The 16,754-nt window shown below is 28.6% G+C and overlaps 1 protein-coding gene across 4 annotated transcripts in view; it reads left to right on the forward strand.

Annotated features, from left to right (window-relative positions):
- The window catches only part of jvl (javelin-like), a 265,244-nt gene that overhangs the window by 164,100 nt on the left and 84,390 nt on the right, over positions 1 to 16,754 (forward strand). The window lies entirely within an intron of this gene.

Here is a 16,754-nt window from a genome sequence, read left to right on the forward strand (position 1 = left end):
CAAATCTACACAATCCTTTGAACTTACGCCGTGTGTCCACTACCATGTTTTCTTGCAGAAGTTGCTTGCTTCCTGATGTGACTTCCAGAAGTTCTTATCGTGTAAACACGTATTAGAAGTCTACTTCCATAAGTCACGGCTTGTCGTGTAAACACGTATTAGAAGTCTACTTGCAGAAGTTATTTGCAGCAATTAACACGTGTTTGTTGCTTGCTGGAAGTAACTTGAACGACTTGCTATGAACTGCAAGTGTTTAGCCGTATATCCACTACCAAGTTTTCTTGCAGAAGTTGCTTCCTGATGTGACTTCTAGAAGTTTTTGTCGTGTAAACACGTATTAGAAGTATACACTCAGGTCTCGTTTTATGCGGATTTTTTTTATGCGGATTCAAATTTATGCGGTTTTTAAATTAACGATTTTTTTTTTTTTAATTTTAACAGATTTTAAAATTTTAGATGTTTTTTTTAAATTCTAGTTATGAAAATGATATTTTAGAATATGATGATATGATTATATCATCTAGTGATGAAAGTGACGTTGAACCAATTCCTAAACTATGCCAACAAGTATTTAGTCATTCCGATTGATCATACATATTTACAGAATTTACTTAAAAAATGTTTTGCCTTATTTTTTAGATCATTTTCAGTTTTTTCTGTTAATATTATATTTTTGTTTATTTTTTTAAAGGGTTTTCGTTTTTGCTGTTTAAGTAAATAAAATAAATATATTTTTGTTGATTTTTTTTATGCGATTTTGCTTTGGATTTTTAATTAGAATTTGAATTTATGCGGTTTTTCAGAATTTTCGAACGAATCATTAATTTTTATATGAAGCTAGAGTATCGTTTTATGCGAATTCAATTTATGCGATTTTTTTTTGGAACGCATCTATCGCATAAAACGAGACCTGAGTGTACTTCAGAAGTTACTTGCAGCAATTATGTGGAAACTTGGTGTGAACTGTGAAGAGGAAGTCAGTTATACATCGGGTAAACTGTTTGTGGTATTCTCTTCTGTTTTCAGTTTTGTTTTGTGTTTTTTTCCGAGCTTTTTTTTTCCAAATTTATAAAAATGGACAAAAGTAAATTCGTTTGGAGTAGTGAAAAAACACATTTGGTAATTGAAAAACTTCCACAAACTACTTCTGGAAGCAGACTTTCGCAAGTTTCGGTTTGAGTGGAAACACTTCAGCAAATACTTGCAGAAGTTCTTCCGCAAGTTTCTTGCTAGTGGACTCACTAGCTTTAAATTTATTTTCTGTTAAAGCAAAAGTATTTTGTAAAGGAAAGCTTGAGCATAACAGTATTTTTTTTTTAGAAAATCTTCTTCTACAAACTTCTTCTGGAAGCAGACTTCCGCAAGTTTGAGGGTTTGAGGGAAACACTTCAACAAATAATTGCAGAAGTTCTTCCGCAAGTTACTTGCTAGTGGACGCACGGCTTTAAAAGTATTTTGTAAAGAAAAGCTGTATTTTCTTTAGAAAGTCTTGTATAAATCAGTATTTCATATAGAAGTCTGAATATATTGCTATCAAATATGTATCCATATGCCCTGCATAAGATTTCTGCCAATAGCTTGGACGTGAGCTAATGTTTGTAAAGCCCAAAAATATTAGTCAAACCCATTTTATAAAGTGTCACCCATTTGTTTGTAATTAACTTATCTATACATATATTTTACAGAGAAATAGTTCGTCATTATCTTAAAGTATCGGGTTCTCAGTCGATTAGAAACTGGTTGAAACAGGTCCATTATTTCACCTAGCCCCCATACAATTGTCCTCCCAAATAGTACTTTTTTGTCATAAATGTCTGATTTATACACAAAATGTCTCCACAAATATGTTTTATATAGAAAGAAAACACATTTGTACGGCTACATCCATATTTGACTATAGCTCCCATATAAAGCGCACCTCCGAATACGACTTTAGCAGATATTTGTATCGAAATAAAATTCAACACCAATAAGTTTCATATATAAATAAATTACGCTACATAAATTCTTGGTGATCGGTCCATAATTTGTCGTAACTCGCATATAAGGCCCACTTTAACGAGCATAAATCTCGTTGGCATCCAAATAAAAATCAACTCATATACACAGTGTAGAGTATGATAGGGTATGAGCGACTATATAACTATGTCCGTCTGTATGTTGAAATCAACTTTCCGTAGCCTCCATATAACTTACATACAAAATCGTCCCACAAATGGCTGAGATATAAGGAAAAAACCGGGACAACATCGATTTTTGGCCTATTTTTGATCTTTATCTGGATTACTAATTCATTAATATAGACAATATTATTCATATTGATAGATATTTCAAAGTCTATTGCAACGATGTATACAAGGATATAGTAAGTTGGACCTACAATGGGCCAAAATCGGGAAAAATATTTTGTAACCCAAATTTTTTTTGTCATAAATTCTTTTTCAAAAAATTTTTTTTTTTTTAAAAATTAAAAAAATAAAATTGGGAAAAAAAAGAAAATTTTAACTTTGTTTATCTAAAAATATTTAAACAAATTTATTTTTAAGTATAATTTGGTGAAGGGTATGTAAGATTCGGCACAGCCGAATATAGCTCTCTTACTTGTTTTATAATTCAAATAGCTATGGACCTATTTTACTCACTTTCAATTCCAATATGATCAGATCTCTTTATATTTGTAAAAAAATCCTTTATTGCTCCCTTAATGTTAACAATTACTCTTGCTCCTATTCAAATTACCCCATATGTATCATCGCATTTGTTATGCACTGTTATAAACTATCAAATCGTTTCAGTTTTTTTTTTTTTATTTGTCTTGTATATTTCTGTTTCTTTAGTCATGTTCATTTGACTCGTGTAGCGAAAGTGTTAAATGAGTTAATTATAAAAAAATATAAATAAAGAAAAGCAAAAATAAAACTAAATTAAAGTAAAAAAAGTTCAGTTAATGTTTTTTATTTTATTTAAGTTTATTTTTCATGCATAGGTCGATTGGTCGGTCGTTGATTGTGTTATTTTTTTCTGTCTTATCTTTTTCCTTTGCTCTTTTTGTCTGAGTTTTTTATTGCTGTTCAAACGTCTTGATATCGTTTCAATTCGTTTTGGTTGTAATATTCATTTTGTTGTATATTTTAAAAATACATAATTAAGCTTGAAAAGCTCATGTTCCCCCCAGAGTCTGTGAGTCTAACTATCTGTCAGACGATTTCTGTTGTAACATATTTACAAGTTTTTATAATTTTATGAATAAAAGAAATACATCATTTAACAAATTATCTTAAAGGCGTCAGATTCTAGTTTGATTGAAACAATCAGAGTAATTTTTATTACTTTTCTAGCTAATTTAACATGTTAAGAATATTTCAAAATACTTGATCTACACACTGCTGAGGGTAGTTCGTGGAATTTTTAGGTTTTTCTCGATTTTCCTTCTATTTGCTGCTTATAAGTTTCAGGAGTTAATCTTGATTCATTACACGCATTTTTAGGCAGATGTAAAATAATTTCGTTCTTTAATTTTCTTCAAATAATAAAATCAACTGGCTCTCAATTATATAGAAAACTCTATTAAATTTATTTGCTAAAAAATTTCGCTACTATCTACAATATGTTGATTTAATCCTGCTGACATTTGATAACAATTTTAGAATATCGGAGGTGTCAACAAGTTTTTAAATGGGAATGAATGAGTATAGCTTTGTTATATTTCTGAGAGCACATAGAGAGCATGAAAGAGTAAGAAATGGGGCACAGGTTTTGCAAAGTGCTGCTCTCCTTTCAAAGATAATTACTTATATACTATATCCATATAATTTAACATATTTCTTTAAGTGTATTATATTTATTATAAACTCTTACATAAATCGTTTGTCTTTCTTTCTTTTTCAATCGCCAGTCATTGGCGACTTAAATAAAAACTTTCTGTCTGTCAATCTTAATTGTATGGCCTGTCAAAAGGGGTCTTTTTCTTGTCTTTTTTTATTTCTCCTTTTTTCATTTGTTGTTTTTGTTGTGTAGACACTTTTTTCTCTTAGTTATACTTTCAATACTTCTTGTATTGAAAAAGAGAAGAAAAAAACACTTTCAAATTTATTGAAAAAAAAAGAAATAGAAAAACGATAAATTTATTATCTTTCATTATTTAGTCGGCAATTGAAAATTATTTAATTATTGTGAAAATAAAAAAAAATAAATGAAAAATTATATTGTAATTTTTATACCTTTTACGTGTGTCATGCTTGTAATGTGCCAATAATTTTTATTTAATCAATATTTTTTCTATTATTTGAACTTTTTTTTTTTTTTTTTTTTTTTTTTTTTTTTTTGGTTTAAAGCGAACCTTTATTAAGTGGTTGACTGGCTGGTTGGCTGACTGCTTGGTTTGTGGTTCCATAAACAGTCATGGGATAAATAATGCAAAAAAGTAACATTTACATATGACTCTTTTTATTTAAAGTTTGTTTTTTTTTTCTTTTATTTCTGTTATAAATTGTCTTGGCTTATTTCTTTTTAAACCACAAAATGCATTGAACTTTTGTTTTTTATGTTAAATATACATATTAAACGTTTTTTTTATTGACCATAAGAAAATAATAATATTTGATACAAAGAATATTAATAAGTTTTACAAATTATTTTTAAACCCTTTAAATTATTACTATATTGAAGATGATCTATAGAAAATATTGTTATACATTGTTATAAAGATTTTCTATAGGAAATGCTGTTATATTGAAGACGTTCCATAGAAAATACTGTTATATTGAAGATTTTCTATAGAAAATACTGTTATACTGAAAATGTTCTACAGAAAATACTGTTATACTGAAGATGTTCTATAGAAAATACTGTTATACTGAAAATGTTCCATAGAAAATACTGTTATATTGAAGAGAAAATACTGTTATATTGCAGATGTTCTACAGAAAATACTGTTATACTAAAGATTGTCTATAGAAAATACTGTTATATTGAATATTTTTGCATAGAAAATACTGTTATACTGAAGATTTTCTATTGAAACTATTGTTATACTGATGATGTTCTACAGAAAATATTGTTATACTGATGATTTTCTATAGAACATATTGTTGTATTAAAGATGTCCCATAGAAAATACTGTTATACTGAAGATGTCCTATAGAAAATACTGTTATACTGAAGATGTTCTATAGAAAATACTGTTATATTGAAGATTTTCTATAGAAAATACTGTTATATTGAAGACGTTCTATAGAAAATACTGTTATTTGAAGACTTTCTATAAAAATGCTGTTATATTGAATATTTTCTATGAAAGTACTGTTATATTGAATATTTTCCATAGAAAAAACTGTAATACTGAAGATTTTCTATACAAAATACTGTAATACGGAATATGTTCTATATAAAATACTGTTATACTGAAGATGTTCTATAGGAAATACTGTTATACTGAAGATGTTCTATAGAAAAAACTGTTATACTGAAGATTTTCTATAGAAAATACTTTTATACTGAAGATGCTCTATAGAAAATAATGTTATACTGAAGATTTTCTATAGAAAATACTGTTATACTGATAAAGTTCTATAGAAAATACTGTTATATTGAACATTTTCAATAGACAATATTGTCATATTGAAGACGTTAAATAGAAAATGCTTTTATATTCAAGACGTTCTATAGAAAATGCTGTTTTATTGAAGATTTTCTATAGAAAATACTGTTATATTGAATATTTTCCATAGAAAATACTGTTATATTGCAGATGCTCTATAGAAAATGCTGTTATATTGAATATTTTCTATGAAAATACTGTTATATTGAATATTTTCCATAGAAAAAACTGTTATACTGAAGATTTTCTATACAAAATACTGTAATACGGAATATGTTCTATAGGAAATACTGTTATACTGAAGATGTTCTATAGAGAATACTGTTATACTGAAGATGTTCTATAGAAAATACTGTTATACTGAAGATTTTCTATAGAAACTATTGTTATACTGAAGATGTTCTACAAAAAATATTGTTATACTGAAGATTTTCTATAGAAAATATTGTTGTATTTAAGATGTCCTATAGAAAATGCTGTTATATTGAAGATTTTCTATAGAACATACTGTTATATTGAATATTTTCCATTGAAAATACTGTTATATTGCAGATGTTCTATAGAAAATACTGTTATACTGAAGATTTTTTATGGAAAATACTGTTATATTGAAGACGTTCTATAGAAGATACTGTTATTTGAAGACTTTCTATATAAAATACTGATATATTCAATATTTTTTATAGAAAATACTCTTATACATATAATTTTCTATAGAAAATACTGTTATACATATAATTTTTTATAGAAAATACTGTTATACTGAAGATTTTCTATAGAAAATACTGTTATACTGAAGATTTTCTATAGAAAATACTGTTATATTGAATATTTTCCATAGAAAATACTGTTATATTGCAGATGTTCTATAGAAAATACTGTTATACTGAAGATTTTTTTATAGAAAATACTGTTATATTGAAGATGTTCTATAGTAAATACTGTTATACTGATTATTTTCTATAGAAAATACTGTTATATTGAAGTTGTTCTATAGAAAATACTGTTAAAAAAAAATACTAAATATTGTTTGAAAGTATCCAATGAGTTGGGGAGTACCATGTAACTTTTCACTATAAAAAAGTATCAAAACAGTACGATCATAGCAATTACACATATTTTCCTTAAAGGTAACTTGACATTAATTTAAAATCAATATCTACGGATAAACAGTAGCAAATATTTTTACAACATAAGTTAATTATCCACTGATAGATATCTATTTCTTTAGGTGCAAGTTCTGACATCCCAAAAAAAAATGGATAAATGTCTCGTAGAGAACAAAACTTGTGTCAATATATCGGAAATTTGGTATTGAGAACCCAGCAAAATCGGTAGTAAATGGCTGAAATGTGAAAAACGCGATTTTTTTTTATATTTTTGAAATATTTTTGAATATACGTATCTCGGATACTAAATTCTGTATGTAGAAAATATTTATATTAAATGAAAGACAATTAAAAGCCTTTTTCGAAGCTATTGTCTCCGTTTTTCACCAAAAGTATTTGTTAATTTTGTACTTTTAAAGTATACTAAGGTGAAGATTTTGCACAGCTTTCTTATTTTCAAATTCGTTTTACACAAAGAGAAGTTTCAACCTCCCATTACTAATTTTATCACAGTGTTCTAGTTCAAGTTCGCATGCAGTATTCTTTCTTACACTTCCATGTTTTTTTTTTTTTTTTGCACAAACTGCCTTTTTATTTTATTAAATTCCTTGCCAAATAGAAAATTGATACATTGTCTTGACATTTAATGGCGACAAATGTAAGTATGTAGTTGCATGTCACAACTGCCCATGGCTTGAAATGTTTGTGGGTCTATTTTAAATGTGGTTTTCCTTTAGAAAATATTCCACACAAAACTCAATTCAAATTGATTTTTTCAATTAAAAATGTTTTTCGCATTCATGGAAAAAAACATGCAAAACCTTGATTTGTGGTTGCCACATAATTTGATTTTATTTCGTTTCATTTCCAATGAATGAATTTGTTAATTGTACACGTAAATGGGTGTTGAATTATGAAAGCAAAAAAAAAAAATATTTTGCTAACAATAATTAGATAATAGGGTAGTTCAATATTTATAGAAAACGGTTTAAATTCGTTGATGCAAATGAACGCCACGTTACGTTAATTTGGTCAATTGCTAGGGCTAGATATTAATGACAAGTCGGTGCAACAATCGACTTGTTGAAATCTAAATTCGGTGAATTGTGAAATGATCCTGTCGATTGGCCGCCTAGATGGTTTGATTTAACCCATCTAGACTTTTCTTATGGGGCTACGTTGAATCATTGGTCTCAATATTAAACGAGAAATGGTGGCCGAATAATCGTAGATTTCGTTCAATGACGGAAAAATATGTCGCATGCTAATCATACTAAATGTTATAAAAATAAAACCAATGCAAACATTTCAACATGACAACTTTCAACAACATACTATATTATACCTTTTTAATTAAAAAAACATTTTAATTTAAAGAATTATATTATATTACATTCGAAGGCATGTTCTATTTATTGTCTCGTTCGTAATCCCATGTTAATTGCTGATATATTGGCAACAACTAAGCCTATCTTTTGCTCTCAACACTGTGCTATAAATCCTATAGGAAATTGTGAATGTCGCGTTCGCTATTAAAATAGTTCTATAGCGTAACTATAGGTTGTAATATCAGTAGAAACAACTATGTTTTTGTACATATAATTCCATTTTCCGAATTTAACTTTCAGCAATTAACTTTGGAGTTGAATCGGTTTTTAGTATAATTTTCAAATTCGTTATGAAAATTAAAATTGTCCAATGTATATGCTTAATTGATTGTAATCCAAATTGGTTTCTTTCTAATCGAATAACAAAGTAATCTCCCTGTATTAATTTCATTTTAAGACAGCTGTTATTAAATTGCCACAATGTAATGCAGAAAGTAGTGAGTACGATTCAAGGTAATGCAGAGAGTAAGCAATTACAGTTAATATTTAATATTAATATTTATTTCTATTGCAATGGCTATGGATAACTTTCTTTGGACTTGAAATTTTACCTTGATTAACCCTAATGTTATTTTTTGTTTGCATAAAAAAACCTTCCTTATAAAAATACTTTAAAGTACCCATATATACAAAGTTAGTTATCGTGATACCTACATGAATATTTTAACTATCGTATAAAATATACGAGTATGTCTGTAAATTATGTTTGGAATACTTGATGTTCATTGTTGTGGCATTGGACGGTCATTAGAAACCAGCAGTAATTATGGCCAATAGAGACACAAACTCAAATGATGATGGTAAAGTGAATAACAAGCAGTTTATTGAACTACACATAGATAATAATAAAATAATAAATTGCAAGTGTGCAACTAATTGTGGCCCGTAAATAGAATTCTAAAACCAAGTGTTGCTAAAAATATTACAGCACAGTGTTACGACAAAATGTTAGAATAAACACATGGCACGAAATTCAATTTTTCTATAAATAAAAATAACAAAAAATTAAAAAAATACAGAACTTGTGTGTGTGTGTTAAATGTTAAGGTCGATTTTTTATTTATTTATTATTTTTCTATTGTAATTATTTGCATATGAATGGTGCAAAACAAAAAAAATATACAAAATTGAATTCAGGGTGTTTCGCGAGTTTTTACAAATAAAACTCTGGGACCACATTTCATTTGTTGCTGTTGTTTTATTCATGTAGAACTTAACGACCGTCCATGTTACAAGTTCAAGGTTTTATTTTTTTTTCTATGGGGAACTAACATTTGTATTTGTTACACTTTAAGGTTTTTTTTTTTAGAAAACCCGTATTTTTGTTCTGTTTTAATTGTGGTTTGAACGTAGTCTGAAAATAAAACTAGTATAGCGACACCATAATCTACTCTAATTAAAATCATGTGCCCAAACTTTTATTTTATTTGTCACAATCTTAATTATATGTACATATGTATAATTTCCAACACAATACAATTCGCACAACTCTAACTATTTTTTTTTCAACTCCAGCTTAAAGTACGAAGAAAAAAATCCCATTTCAAATGAGTGTAAGCCATAGATATCCAACGTAATGAAAACGAAAAATATCTTGCCAAAAAGCAAACCTAAATCCAAATGACACACACGCAAATATACACTCGAAATTTTAAACTTAGTTGAAGAAATATTTTCAAAGTTTGTTGTTGAAATAATCAACCAATATACAGATATTTGAGGGACCCAAATAGCAGAATCGATTCATGAATGTCTTAGATGTGATGAAACTGCCAATGTTGTTATTTTGTCATGCAGAAAGTCACAATACAATGGAAACTTTTTTGATAACTACACACAGAAAACAGATTTGTGGAAACAACCGAATTTTTGTTAATCGAATTTTTCGGTTCTATCAACAGAAAGCCAGTTGATAAATCAATATTTCGGTTGAAACAGCCAAACCTTTGTTACCCCTTCTAAAATTGTGTAGCCACAACTGTTAAATTCGGTCACTAAGGTAGAAACATTCGATTGGCAATAAATTCTGTGTATAAAAACTTTACTTTTTATCAAACATAAATGGATGATTATAAGACAAATTCAAATTTCCTAGGTTTTCTATAAAAAATATAGTAAATTTCTGTATTTTTTAACAAAAACACATTTATAGAATGTGGTTATAGTTCATGGCATTGGCAAAACAATGGAAACTTTTAAACTTCTACAAGAAAGAAGACTAAAACAGAAAAATATATGTGAAAAAGCATCATGTTTTACCATTATTTTAATTAATTTAATTCATTCCCACGACAGCCGGTTTTACGCACCGAAATTTCCATATTTCACTCGGCCAAGGGCTGTCAACTGAGCAACGTAAACCGTTATTTATTATACCCACCATCATTCCGTTTGTAACACATCTTCGTGGACCCACAAAAGTATATATATTCTGGGTCCTTATAAAATTCTAAGACAATCTAGCTATGTTCGTCCGTCTGTCCGTCTCTCCTGTCTGTTGAAATCACGATAAGCTCCAAACAAAAGCAGCTAACGGGCTGAAAATTTGATTGGGTTTGTTTGGTATTGAAAATTGGCAATATCGGTCGATGATTTCACCTAGCCCCCATACAAATGTCCCCCAGGAATACAGTTTGAGCACTCAAAAAATGTTGATTATGCTCCAATCCTGATAAAGTTTTCCATAAATTTGTTCTCGGTACTCTGAAATTATCGAGACAGAAATGGAATACTGTTATACAATATTTTCGGATGAATTCAAATACAATTTAAGAGTCATTGATGGGAAAACATTTGTTAGACGACCGAAGGACAAGATATTAGTCCAATTCATATCAAAAATATATTATGACTAGAATCGGATACAGATCCATTTTAAACGATTCATATGCAGAGGAAAATATGCCCCTAGTTTGGAGATTCCAGCTCGACAATGACCCCAAACACAATACTAGGGTTGTAACCGAGTGATGAGAATCCAATGAGGTACTTGTTTTAAAGTGGGTTGAACAATCGTCAGATTTCAATCCCATAGAAAACCAATGGGATATTGTCGATCGCAAAATACCGAATGCCGAAACATGCGGCTATAAGAGAATGTCAAAAAAGTTCAAAGAAGACGAAGGGAAATAAATCTGTAACTTTTAAACCCTTAGGCCGATTGGAGTGGAATTTGACATGGGCAAAGAAGAATTGTTGTCGAGTTTAAGTTTTGAATTTGGACCGCATGGGTTCACCAGGGGTGCGACCAGGGGTCCCCAAAGTAGGACAGCTCGGGTATGTTCAATTTTTAAAACAATACTATTTCTAAGTCTGTGTTCCGATTTCAAAAAAATTCCGCATTACCTCGTCGTAGCTATCTATTATCTCTTATAACTTAGGAGATATTCGCATTTGGAAATTAAATTTTAACATTTTTACCCACCCTACACCACTTTTGTGATAACAGCGGGTCCAAATATTTCTCCATTTTTATTTTATTTAACTAAGACAAATTATATGTCCAACAAAAAAAGAATTGTTGAAAAATCGTGACTGACTCCAAAGTTATATGCATTTCAATTTAAAAAGACGATTTTTCGCTAGTTTTTGGAAAAAAAATACTTTTTTTCTTTTAAAGTTATCTTAAAAATGTCTAAGAAGATGTATTAGGAATTTATACTTTTTGAAAAGCTAACTTTACATTAAATTTTTTAAATGAAAACAAATTTAAAAAAATTTTGATACCGAGGGGACCAGGTCCATTCAAAAAACGCCTATTTTTTATGTAAAATTAAAATTTAGGGCAAAAATTCTCAAATCGCATAGTCGATATCAATAAATATTTACCCAGTTTAGATGGCCAAATATGTTCTTAATTAATTTTGTAAAGGATTCCGATAACCCCGGCCTTGGTATGGATATTAGAGCCAAAAACCTAAAAAATCCTATTTTTCGGATTTTTCAACAATTTGTTCGGAATTGCTGGATTCCTGATTACAAATTTCAAAATTTGTTTTTATTTATCCATTCCCAATAGAAAAATTTATATAACTGTAAAATTTCTTAAAAAAATATTCATAAAAAAAATTTTATTTCAATTTGAAAAATTTGTATCTTTGCAAAACCTCAATAAAAACCACCAAGTTTTTTTCACAAAATTTTTTATTTAACAAATTTTTTTTTTCATTAAAAATTTGTTCATGGAAATATGTTTTTAATAGTTATCTTAAAGAATACATTATTTAAGGGTATATACGATTCTGCACAGCATTACATAAATTTACAAATAAATCTTTAATTCAATAAGCCTCTCCTTCTTATTTTAAAAACGTTGATGTTTTTTTTATTGTGGGAAATAAAGTTGACATGTTAGATCATTGGGAAGTAAGCAGAATGTTCCTGAATTTTCGAGTGTAAAATCAAATCAGCACGATTTTCAAATAATCTACATACACATGTGTGATTGTTATTTATTTATGATTTTTTCCAGCTTATATAAAACGAAATGTGTGTTAATTAATTTTATTTTTTTTTTTGTTTATTTCACTTCATTTATTATTATTTTTTTTTCAAACTAACAAAAAACAATACCTTTATTTTATTGTTAAATAAAACAAAAAAACAAGAAATTAAGACAAAATTTAAGTTATAATAAAAACCATAAAAACAGTCAGTCACAAAATTTTATTATTATTATTTTTGTTTTTATCAATTCGCACATCAAAATATTATGACTTGAAACTGACTCAGTTTCATGATGTCAATTGAGAGAAGGAAAAAATTGGTCTTTCCGTTTACTTCAGCCACGTCGACGGAGACTTCATCACATTTAAGTTTAAGAAAACTTGAATAAAACCACAAAATCTTAAAGAGAATCAGTTTTTTAGTATCTCTGTAGGTATATAAGAAATATAATAATAAAATATAAAAATAAGTTTTTCATTTCCTGATTTATTTATAATACTAATATTTATTTTAAAGGAAATTAAGAGATAAGATCTTTTTTTAAAACTGGAACTAGGAAATTAGTTTTGAATTTGAATAGAAAGTTTGTATTATATATACAATTGTTTGGCACTTAAGTTAAATATTTTAAGTGCCAAAAATATTTTCAAAATGGTAAAAATAATTCAAAATAATTGTGCCACGAAATTGCATAAAACTATAAGAGTTACTGTTAGCAGGGTTATATATATAAGTTGGTAATTTCCATAATATTCATTTCTAACCCTAAAAAATGTATTGTGAATCTCTCTATGAGTAGATGAGAGCCTTTTTGAATGAAACACAGGTTTTTGGATAAAAAAATACTTTATTACTCAACATAGTCTCCTTTGAGCTTTTGCACTTTATTTAACTGTAGTTGAGCGCCCCGGCTTCGCCCGGTAGCATTTACTAATGTTACTTCTTCAAGTTTCTCCAACCCACATACACCTGCCTGTTCTTATTTATTTGCAAATAAAATATCTAAATTTGTACTGCATACTTTAGGGAGCTTTTTTATTACAGTTGACTGGACTCAAAAAAAAAAAAATCCGAGTTTTACCCGGAATTTTTGGATTTTTTTTCTTTACAGCCGTTCTCACGTGATGTCATTACATACATGGACCATTTGATTTTTATATATTTAGATTTCTCCAATTTCGTTATCCCTTCCAAAACATAAGATTTGTCGAAGCCTCAAAATATGTATTTTTTGTGAGATGATTTCATTGTTGGAGTCAAATCTCTTTCCTCAAAGACATTTCTTCAGATTTGGAAACAAAAAATTGTCACTCGGTGATAAATCCGGAGAATAGAGAGCTAAATCCGGAGAAGAGAGAAACTGCACATGTGTGTACTCTTTTGTGCAACCGATTGTGAGCAAACGCGGCAGCCATCTTGCAGAAAGCTTTCTTATGCCCAAGGGATCGTTCAAAATTGAAACCACAGAGTCATGCGGATGCCTATGGCTTCCACAATCTCTCGCACTTGCAATATTCGTGCTTTTTTCAATTGTTTCGTGTGTAGAGAATTACCTCAACTGGGCGCCCAGAATTTTCTGTATTTTCCGTGCTTGTAGGGCCACAACTAAATTCAGTAAAGCAATTTTTTACCATTGAAATTGATGGTGCAGAGTTCCCATAGTATTTATTAAGCTTTTTTCTTTATTTGAGTGATGTTTTTTTTTCCATCACAGACGAAATTCACTTTGTTCCAATTCCACCTCTAGCCACGAGGAATTTAGCTATCAATGGCTGTCAAACACAAACTAAATGACTCAGCTTGCTCAAATTTTGACAGGAATAGTGTTGCCCTTTCAGTTAAGAGCCGGGAAATTTAAAAAGTCGCGGATTTATTGACCCACACAAACACTACGAGTACCAAATTGTATTAAATCTAATCCAGGGCTTCTAACCTCAGTTTTCTTACATAATTTAAGAAATGTCTGTATTAAAAATATCCTCCGAAATGGAGATCGACATAATAGTGGGTTTCGGATTAGGGCAAAAATCGATCAAATATCAATATTCGGTCAAAATTTGTTCCAACTATGATTTCAAAATGTTTTCAACTAAAAAAACCCGGATTTTCAATTAAAAATATAATTTCCCCCTAAACAGAGAACTAGTTGTTTGTTGGTTTACATAGTTTCAAATCTGTTTTTATAATTCTCTAAATATAATTTTCAGCTTACATTTCCTTCATTAAACTGTCAATTTGCTGCTGTCTAAAAGGTGTGGCTCTTAATGAAAACAGTACTAGACTTTTTCTATTTATAAGAATCCTGTCAGTAACATTAATGAATATTGATTTTACGCCCTTTCATAAAATTAATTGAAAAGTAGTAAAAAAACATTTTTAATCAATCATTGTTACTTTTTTACACTTTGTAGGAGTAGTACTTTATAATTTGTCTTTTACATTTAATCAAAGTTTTATTGACGCTGGTAAAAGAAGGAGGAGAGAATAGTTTGCAATTAACAATAATAAATATTTATTTTTAAGTATCAGTTTAAGGGTAAGAGGGACAAATAAAATAAAACTAAATATACATACAGCTATGGTCGCATAAGTAGCACAAATTATTTAATAACAGAAATTTGTTTCAAAATATGTTTGTGTTTTGGTTATAATTTGACATAATTTCTAAAATTATGTCTATTTATGTATCTAAATTCTGTTTATATTCAAAACTAGTTGACCGCCACGGCTTCGCCCGGTAGCATTTACTAATGTTAGTTCTTCAAGTTTCTGCAACCCACATACACCTGCCTGTTCTTCGTTATTTGCAAATTAAATATCTAAATTTGAACTGCATAATTTAGGGAGCTTTTTTATTACAGTTGACTGGGCTCAAAAAAAAAAATCTGAGTTTACCCAGACTTTTTGATTTTTTTTCTTTACAAACCATCTCCTGAAAATTTGGAATCGAATAAAAAAAAAATCAGCCAAATCGCTCTAGCTGTTCTCACGTGATGTCATTACTTACATGGACCATTTCATTTTTATATATATAGATATGATTTACTAAGAAGTAATTACATGACTTTTGGTGCTCTTTATAAAACCCAGTCTGTATTGTAACATTTTATTTTCTAAACACTTTGATATTTAGTCATAATGTCATTCCTACAGTCGTTCAATCTCTCAATTATTTGTTTATTTAAGTATTTTTCTAAATGCATTTAAAAGTAAATGTGCAATTTCCGCTTAATAGACATGAAAACAAATAGAAATAAAAACAACAACTTATTCAAAACATGAACACACACAATAGATTGATTAAGATCAAAATTACACAAATAAAATAATGATAAATAACACAAATAAAACAGATTGGACAAACCCTTAAACAAAATCACAATTTTTTTTTATTTTATAATTATGTTTAAGTCCAAAAAGTAACGCAAGCATTTTGATTTTCCCTTTAATTACAAAAAATTCACTTGACCAAATCAAAAAAAAAATAATAATGACAATCATTAAAAAAATAAACAAAAATCAACAGCCTCAGCTTAAAACGTCAATTTTCAAATAACCGGATGTTAAATGTTTTTTGTTTTTTTTTTTGAAACTTAGATTGTTTGTCGGTGTTTTTGTTGCTGCTGCAGCAAGTGTACTGTACTCAATCAACAAAGTACTTTAAACTTTAACACACAACATTAACTTCAATTTACACCGCTGTATTGCAGTTTTATTGTTGTCTTTTTGTAATTGTTGTAGTTTTATATTTTGTTTATACAACCGTTAAATAAATCAATCTTTGTTCATTAATTTTTTTGGATTTTGTTTTTTTTTTTTATTTTTACAATTTCCATTTTGATTTGAAAGCGAATTTTTTTTAGAAATAAAAAGTGCAACGTACGCTGCAGTGTTTTACATGTGTAAAACTTAATGCAGTAAGTTTTAAAGGAATTCATTCTACTACTTACCATCGGCATTACTTAGAAGTTATTGAGTAATCCAAGAAAAAAATTCTCTGGAATGCATATACCTTGTTTAGTGTTCATCCCCTAGAGTAAAGAACTTTAAACTGTTTGCTAAATCTTAAAACTCTTTTTCCAAACTTTGAAATCTTATCAGATTATTCCTTTAAATATCTGATGTTTCACTTTATATAACTTTGTGTATTGAAAAATATTTGAATATTCATTCAAAGAATTGATAAAATGCTTCTCCTATTTTTAAAGTTTT

The sequence above is a fragment of the Calliphora vicina genome, chromosome 1 (genome assembly GCF_958450345.1).
Source record: "Calliphora vicina chromosome 1, idCalVici1.1, whole genome shotgun sequence".
NCBI lineage: Eukaryota > Metazoa > Arthropoda > Insecta > Diptera > Calliphoridae > Calliphora > Calliphora vicina.